General features: G+C 35.3%; 1 pseudogene; it reads right to left on the bottom strand.

The window, feature by feature from the left end:
- Positions 1-5919: 5919 nt before the first annotated feature.
- LOC141553257 (large ribosomal subunit protein eL13 pseudogene) lies at positions 5920-6621 on the bottom strand (annotated as a pseudogene).
- Positions 6622-8465: the final 1844 nt, after the last annotated feature.

Genomic DNA, 8465 nt, shown 5'->3' with positions numbered 1-8465 from the left:
GGAAGGAATTTAGTCTGTTCAAAATAAGAGGAAAGGAGAAACAGAAACCTGTTATCTATTAAAACCATGGTGAAAAACTAAAGAAACCTCTTGTCCTTTGTGGATGATTTATGGAAGATTTCAAAAGAAAAAAAGTACCGATCCAGGAGCAACCTTGGGCCATGCAATCTGAGGTTTCAATCAGTTCCAGAAGGGATTGATTCTATTGGCTCTGTTTAATATTTAGCTCATGTGAAGAAGAAGGTGGAGGTTTATGTGGCAACTATTAAATTTTATGTTCTTCTCAGTATGCTTCCTTGTCTGATGATGAATGTAGCATTTCTTTATTTTTATGTCATCTTGTCTGAATTCCTTACATGAAACTCTGGGTGATTGATTTGTTAGCCATTAAGTCTGATTTAATGTTTTCATATGACCTGTTACTGCCATAAGGGTAATAAAGTGGAAAACATTTAAGGAAGGAAGAAGTTACTATGCCCTGATAAGTCAGTCCAATTTTCTCTTATCCAATTGTGGGCAGGATTATTGGGTCCAAGTATGTATGTGTGGCTGTGCTTGTATGAGTTTCTGTGTGTGATTTTTTCTCATACAAACCCAGAGAGGGGTACTGAAGGTATTTTTCTACAGAGCTTCTGATAGTTATATTTCTCCTTTCCCATCCAGAGGAAAATACATTTAATTTTGTTAATTATTGTCATCATTACTATTATTATTACTTGTACTACAATCTTTGTGATGTTTCCTCAAATTTACTAGAACCAAAAAAATGTTTATCCTTTCTAACCTGAATTTCACTAGTTAAAAAATTAGATAGGAGACCTGAGTTAACTCAGATAAAATGGCTGTAGGAAACAGTTTATAGTTTACAAAAGCCCCTCTTCCCAACTGTATAAATAATGCAGTAGAAAGTCACTATGTATTACAGATAAGGAAACCAGAATTTCAGAGACCCTAGCTTTTACTCTTCCCTTCAATTCAGTAAGTGCCCACTGTATGCCAAGGGCCTAAGCAAGGAAATTCAAGGAAATTAAGGCTGGCCTCAAAGATCCCATTTTCATTGTTGTAAGGATCAAATTAGACGTGTAAAGGACATTGTAAACCTTACATTTTATCATAGAAATGCTAACTATGAACACAGATAAGTAAATAAAGAATAAAGGGGGAAAGGCAGGGATCTTGCTAATAATAGGATAATTAGGAAAGGTCTTATGCAGCAAGTGAACAAAGGCCAAGACAAAGTATAATATACCTCAAAAGAGTTCATGCTTTCCCATTTTATCTTGAAGTTTAAGGTATTTTCTCCATTAAATATTCCTCACAGAAAGTAAGTCCAAGTTCACATTGCAAGTCAAGGGTGGAGCCAGGACTAGAATTGTGTTGTTAAAAAATGAAATCAAGGATTCTGGGAAGATGGCAGAATAAGACTGGAAATTACCTTCAACCTTATTCCTCCTAATTCACCCACAAATAATTTAAATTATTTACTCAAATAATTTAAATTATTCTAATATTAAATAAATAAATAAATAATGACAATTTAAAATAATGTTTCAAAATGAACTTTAGAGTAACAGTAGTAATTAAAAATCAGGGCAAAGCAATTGTTTAGCCTGAGACTACTTGGGAAGGCTTGACCTCTGGGTGGGGTGGGGGGGTCTGGCCTAATTGAAGAGGAGCTACCAGTGGATAGATACCATTGAATCAACAAACAATAAGCCTTGAGGAAAGCTTCAGCATCAGGGTCTTTCACCCCATAAACACTACAGTAGATCAGGGAAGATTGGCAAGCCCTCTGCTGACACTGGATTCTAGGTCCAGGTCTGCTAACCAGATAGTCCTAGACTGTGGTTGTGAGTGAGGAGGAATAAGAACATGCTGGTGTGCAATCAAAAAGAGACAGTGTCTCTACTAGCTGTGGTCATTTGCAAGAGAGTAGAGTCCTTAATTTTGGTTCCAGGTCAGAAGGGTGAGGAAACTTGCAACTTAGGAGGGACCAAAGGATCCTAAGATAAGAAAAAGAAATTGAAGAAATCAGAATGGGTAATGAAAATCTCTTTTTGCAATTGATATAATGATATATTTGGGAAAACATAGAGATTCAACTAAAAGCTAATTGAACAATGAATAATTTTAGCAAAAAAGAAGGATATAAAATAAACCCACATAAATCATCAGCATTTCTATATGTCACCAACAAACCCCAGTAAGAATACCAATAAAAAATACCTTACAATATTCTGAGAGTGTATCTGTTAAGACAAACACAAGAACCATGTAAACATAATTATAAAACACTTTTCTTACACAAATGAAGTCAGATTTACATAATTGGGGAAATACTAATTGTTCATGGATGGGCAGAACCAATATAATAAAAATGAAAATTCTATCTAAGCAAATTTACTTATTCAATGACATTCCAATTAAATATATAGAGAATTTTTGCAAATTTATAAGAATATGAGTCATTTCCCAACAAACAAAAGGTCAAAGGATATAAAAAAGCAGGATTTTTTGAAAGAAAAAATAAAAGCTATATTTAATCATATAAAAATGCTTTAAATAATTATTGATTAGATGAATTCAAATTACAACAATTTTGATATGCCATTTCATATCTAGCAAGTGGGCTAAATGCTTAGAAGGGGGAAGGAATGCAGAAAATCTGAGACACAAATACCATTGGTGGAACCATGAACTCATTGAATTATTTTGGAGAGCAATCTGGAATTATGCCCATAGTATTTTAAAACTGTATATACCCTATGACCAGCAATTAGGATTATTTCCCAAAGGAAAAGCATCAATGTATTAGAAAATATTTCTAGCAGCTCTTTTTGTGATGGCAAACTAGAAATTAAGGGGATGTCAATCAATTGGTGAATGGCTTATAGTATATGATTATTATAAAATGCTATTGTATATAAAAATAATTAGCAGGTTAATTTTAGAAAAATATGGAAAGACTTACATAAATTAATGAAGAGTGAAATGAGCAGAACCAAGAGAACACTGTATATAGTAACAGCAAAGTTGTTCTAAGAATAAATATAAATGACTAAATTATTTTGAGTATTATAAATACTCAAATCAACCACAAAAAATCTGTAAAGAGAAGTTCTATCCACTTCCAGAGAAAGAACTGATAAATAGAAATGTGCATAGTATGATGTTTTAAATAAATATATATATACATATACATATGAATATAGTTACATTTCTATTTGTGAATATATATGTATATATTGTGTTGTCAAATTATGACCTTGCAACAAAAAAAGAAATAAAATTAATTTTTTTTTAAAGAAGTCAGCATGGTTTAGAGGCAGGAGGTTGGATTTAGCATAAGGTGCTGTAAGTTCAGTTTGCATATTCAAAATACAATTGTTATTGTTCAGTTGTGTCCAACTCTTTGTAATGCCATAGACCATAGCACACTAGGCTCTTCTATCTTCCATTATCTCTCAAAATCTATCAAAATTCATGTTCTTTGTTTCCATGATACTATCCATATTATCCTCTGTTATTCCCTTTTCCTTTTGCTTCAGTCTTTCCCAATATCAGGGTCTTTTCTAATGACTCCCATCTTTTCATTATGTAGCCAAAATATTTAGACTTCAGCTTTAATAGTTGACATTTCAGTGAATAGTTTGAATTAATTTCTTTAAATAGTGACTAGTTTGATGTCCAAAAGACTCTCAAAAGTCTTTTCCATCACCACAATTCAAAAGCATTAATTCTGTAGTACTCAATTTCCTTTTAGTCCAACACTCACGGCCATCCATTGCTAGTGGAAAAACCATAGCTTTCACTCTGTGGACCTTTGTTGGCAAGGTGATGTCTCTACTTTTTAGTCTGCTGTCCAGATTTGCCATAGATTCTCTTCCAAGGAACAAACGTCTTCTAATTTCATGGTTGCAGTCACCATCTGCACTGATATAAAATCTGATACTACTTTCATTTGTTTTCCCTCTATTGCTAGGAAATGATGAAACCAGTTGCCAAGATTTTAGTGTTGTTTTTAAAAATATACATTAAATTTCAAGCCAGCTTTTACATTCTCTTCTTTTATCCTCATCAAGAGACTTTTTAATTCCTCTTTACTTTCTGGCATCAGAATGGTATCATCTACATATTTTAGATTGTTGACATTTTTTCTAGCAACCTTAATTCTGTCTTTTGTTTCATCCAGCCTGACATTTCATATATTGTATTTTGCATATCAATTAAATAAAGTGACAATATTTAGCTTTTTCATATTGTTTTTTCAAATCCTAAACCAATCAATTGTTCCATGTTTGTATCTGTTGCTTATTGGCCCATATACAAGTTTCTCAGGAGACAAGTAAGATGATCTGGTACTCCCATTTTTTGAGAACTTGTCATATTTTGTTGTGATCCATACTGTCACAAGATTTAGTGTACTCAATGAAGGAGAAGTACTTGTTTTTCTGGAACTCTTTGTCTTTCTCCATTATCCAAAGAATGTTGGCAATTTGGTTTCTAGTTTTCTTCCTTTTCAAAAACCAACCTGCTCTGCTGGCAGTTCTTGGTTCACATATTGCTGAAACCTAGCTTGCAGAATCTTAAGCATAACCTTACTAAAATATGAATTGAGTGCAACTGTTTGGTAATTTTAACATTCTTTGCCAGCGTTCTTCTTCAGATTTAGAATAAAACTGATCTTTTCCAATCCGGTGGCTATTTTTGAATTTTCCAAATTTGCTGGAATACTGGGTGCAGTACTTTAAAAGCTTCATCTTTTAAGGTTTCAAATAGCTGAGCTAAAATTTCATCATTATTTTTATTATTAGCAAAGATTCCTAAAGTCCATTTGATTTCATTCACCTAGGATGTCTGGCTCTAGATCAGCAATCATATCTTCATGGTTTTGGGTGATGTTAGGGGCTTTCTTGTACAATTCTTTTGCATATTCTTTCTACTTCTTAATCTCTTCTACTTCTGTTAAGTTCCTACCAATTTTATTTTTTGAGATATTCATTTTTTTTGCATGAAACATTCCACTGATAGCTCTAATTTCTTCATTCTACTGTTTTCTTCTATTTTTTGCATTCATCATTTTAAAAAAACCTTATCTTTCCTTGCTATTCTCTGGAATTCTGTGTTAAATTGGGTACATCTTTCCCTTTCTTTTCTTCCTTTTCCTTTCCTTATTTTCTTAGCTATTTGTAAAGCCTCATCAGACAGACATTTTGCTTTCTTAATCTTTTTTTTCTCTGAAATGGTTTTTGTGGCTGCCTTCTATACAATATCGTGAACTTAATATCCATAGCTCTTCAGTCACTTTATCTTCCAGATCTAATTCCTTATATTTATTCATCACCTCCACTTTATATTCATAAGAATATTGTTTAGGTCATACCTATATGATTGGATGATTTATTTTACTTTCTCCAATTTAAGTCTAAATTTTGCAATAAGAAGCTTACAATCGGAGTCATAATTAGCTCTTTTAACCTCTTCGGCATCAGTGGTTGGAGAATAGGCTTATATTAATATGATTCAAATAGATATCAATAGAGATTAGCCCAATACCATTTTCTCACTCTTTTATTGACTATGAGAGCTACTCTACTTCTTCTAAGGGATTCTTGCCCACAGCAGTATGTGCAGTTATCACCTGAATTAAATTCACCCATTCCTGTCCACTTAAATTCACTGACACTCAAGATGTTGACATCTAATCTTTCCATCTTCTGTTTGACCACATTGATCTTACCTTGGTTTAGAGATCTTACAATCCATGTTACTATGTAATAATGATCTTTATAGCACTGTACTATGCTTTATAATTGCCAGATACATCCATAGCTGAGTTTCCTTTGGCTTAGCCATTTTATTAGTTCTGGAATTACTTGCAATTGTCTTCCACTTTTTCCCAGTAATGTGATGGACCCCTTCTTTTTTTTTTTTTTTTCAAACATTTTGTATAATTTTATTGAAAGTTCTCAGAGGCTGTTTACTTTTTCTTCTCCATGTCTTGCTCTGCAGCCTCGTTGGCTCGTTTTGCCCGAATTCCAAAGAGGTTGGCATTGGCCCCGGGCCATTTGAAGGCTAGCAAATAAATGCCTTGAAATTCTTCTCGTCTTCAGTAATAACGCGAGCTTTCTCCTTCTTGAAGACATTTCTGATGGGCATAACTGGTCCTGTGAGCTGAGTTGCCAACTTGAGTTCTTCAGCAGAACTATCTCCCTTCTTAGGTGCAGATGGTTTCCTTGGGAAGAGGATCAGTTTGGACCGATATTCTTTCAGCCGCTGCACATTTGCCTGCAGAGATTCTATAGACTTATTTCAGCGACGAGGATCCACAGAGATGCCAATGGTCCGTGCCACTTTTTTATGGATACCAGCCACTCGAAGTTCTTCCAAGCTGAACCCTCTACCAGCACGCATTTTGGTATGGTATCGGACAGTAGGGCACCTCACAATGGGCCGGATGGGACCAGATGCTGGGCGAGGAGCAATTCGACGGGCTTTTGCTTGTTGGGCCTTTCACCTTCTGATCTTCCTAGCAGGCTGGTTAAACCATGTGGCAACTCGTCTTTGCCAATCTTTGTGGAAATGGGGCTTCAGGATCATGCCATTTCAGCTGGGCGCCATGGCTGCTTAGAGCCCTCCTCACAGGCACCTCAGCTGAGCGAAAGGAAAGCAGGCTCCCCAAGCAAGCCGTGATGGACCCCTTCTAAACTGAGAGGCTCATCTTCTGAAGCTATCTCTGTTATCATTTTAGTACTGTCCATGGGGTTTTTTTTGGAAAAGATACTGGAATGGTTTGCCATTTTCTTCTTCAATGGATTACCTTGTATAAGGACTTTCCAATATGACTTGCCTGTTTTGAGTGACCCTGCATAGCACTGTTTATAGTTTTAATGAGTTACTCAAGCCTCGCTTCCAGGACAAGGCAGTGATACAAGATAAGGGGGCAAAATACATTACTACTTGTAGTATATACACATACATATTTATAACATTTATATATATATGCAAATATATTTTATATATACACAAATAAATATAACATTTATATATATACACACACAAATATACGTACATATATACACAAATGTGTGTATATCTCACACAAACACATAAATGGAAGGTGGAACATCACCTTAAAGAATGTAAGCTACTTGAAGGCAGCCCCTATTTTAGTTATCTTTGTATGTTCAGCACCTGGCACCTAGGAGAAAAAAACAAAGATAGAGATAGATGAAGATAACAGACATGCAAACAGACATACAGATAGATAAACAGAAAAAGCTTTTAAATATAGGAAATGTAGGTATTCTTAAACATATTGCAAAAAATATTGCCTATTACTTCAAGGGAACATACATGCATACAAAATTTCTATTATTCTGTCTGTTTCTCCTTTTTCCCATCACCTTTTTTTCACAAACCATGGAAATAAAGGCAGATTTATTTGTATAATTGAAATGCCAACCTAAAGAAATTCCAGGATCCTATTTTTGACAGTGCTTTCATCACTATATCAAAGAAGGGATTCAGTTTCAATAATATCATTATGTGACAGTAAACTTTACAAATTTAAAAAATAACAAAAAGTAAAATTGAATTTAGTCAAAGGTAGAATCATTCATCTGTGGCAGCTACATGGTGCATTGGATGGAGTATTGGACCTGGTGTCAGGAAGATCTGAGTTCAAACTTGTGGCCTCAGATGCTTACTTGCTATGTGAGTCTGGGCAAATCACTTAACCCCTATTTCCTTCAATTCCCCAACTGTAAAATAGGGACACAATAGAGAAAGAAATGACAAACCACTCTAGTATGTTTGCCAAGAAAACCTTGGAGAGATTTGGATCACACTGAGTCAAATATGACTGAACAACAACGACAACAAGAAGAGAAATGAAAGAGAAGAGAGATTAAGGGGGTCAAGAGAGGAAAAGACAGAGAAACAAAGACTGAGACAGAGACAGAAAGAGAGAGGGGGTGGAGGAGGAGGGGAAGGGGAGGAAGAAGGAGAAGGGGAAGGGAAAGGGGAAAAGGAAGGGGAGGAGAAGGAGAGGGAGAGAGAGAGAGGGAATGAGACAAAAATAGAAAGAGAGAGATAAACAGAGACATAGAGAGAGAGAGATACAAAGAAAAAGAGGAGTGGAAGGGACTAAATTATCCACATGTCTGTTGAAGCTTTTTAGAGCTAGAAGCAGTAAGAGGGGAATAGAGTCAGAAAAGGAAAAGAGAAGGGCAGTGGATGGTGTTCGTGTGAATCTTTAGTAGTCAGAAGACAGATTCCTGTGGAGTCCCACTTCTCAGTTTCCCCCAGTGCCATAACAGGTGTTGGAGATAAGCTTTGGAGAGCTTGAGGATGTCTGATGCACTATTCTGCTAAGTTCATCTTGGGACCCACTTTCTACCAAAGGACCTGTAGTGGGGCATCCTGGATAAAGAGTATCAAGAGCCATCCTCCAGAGCAGAGAT

Source organism: Sminthopsis crassicaudata, chromosome 2 (genome assembly GCF_048593235.1).
Source record: "Sminthopsis crassicaudata isolate SCR6 chromosome 2, ASM4859323v1, whole genome shotgun sequence".
NCBI classification, from domain to species: Eukaryota; Metazoa; Chordata; class Mammalia; order Dasyuromorphia; family Dasyuridae; genus Sminthopsis; species Sminthopsis crassicaudata.
The sequence above is the reverse complement of the archived record's forward strand: the minus strand, read 5'-3'. Positions and strand labels throughout refer to the sequence as shown.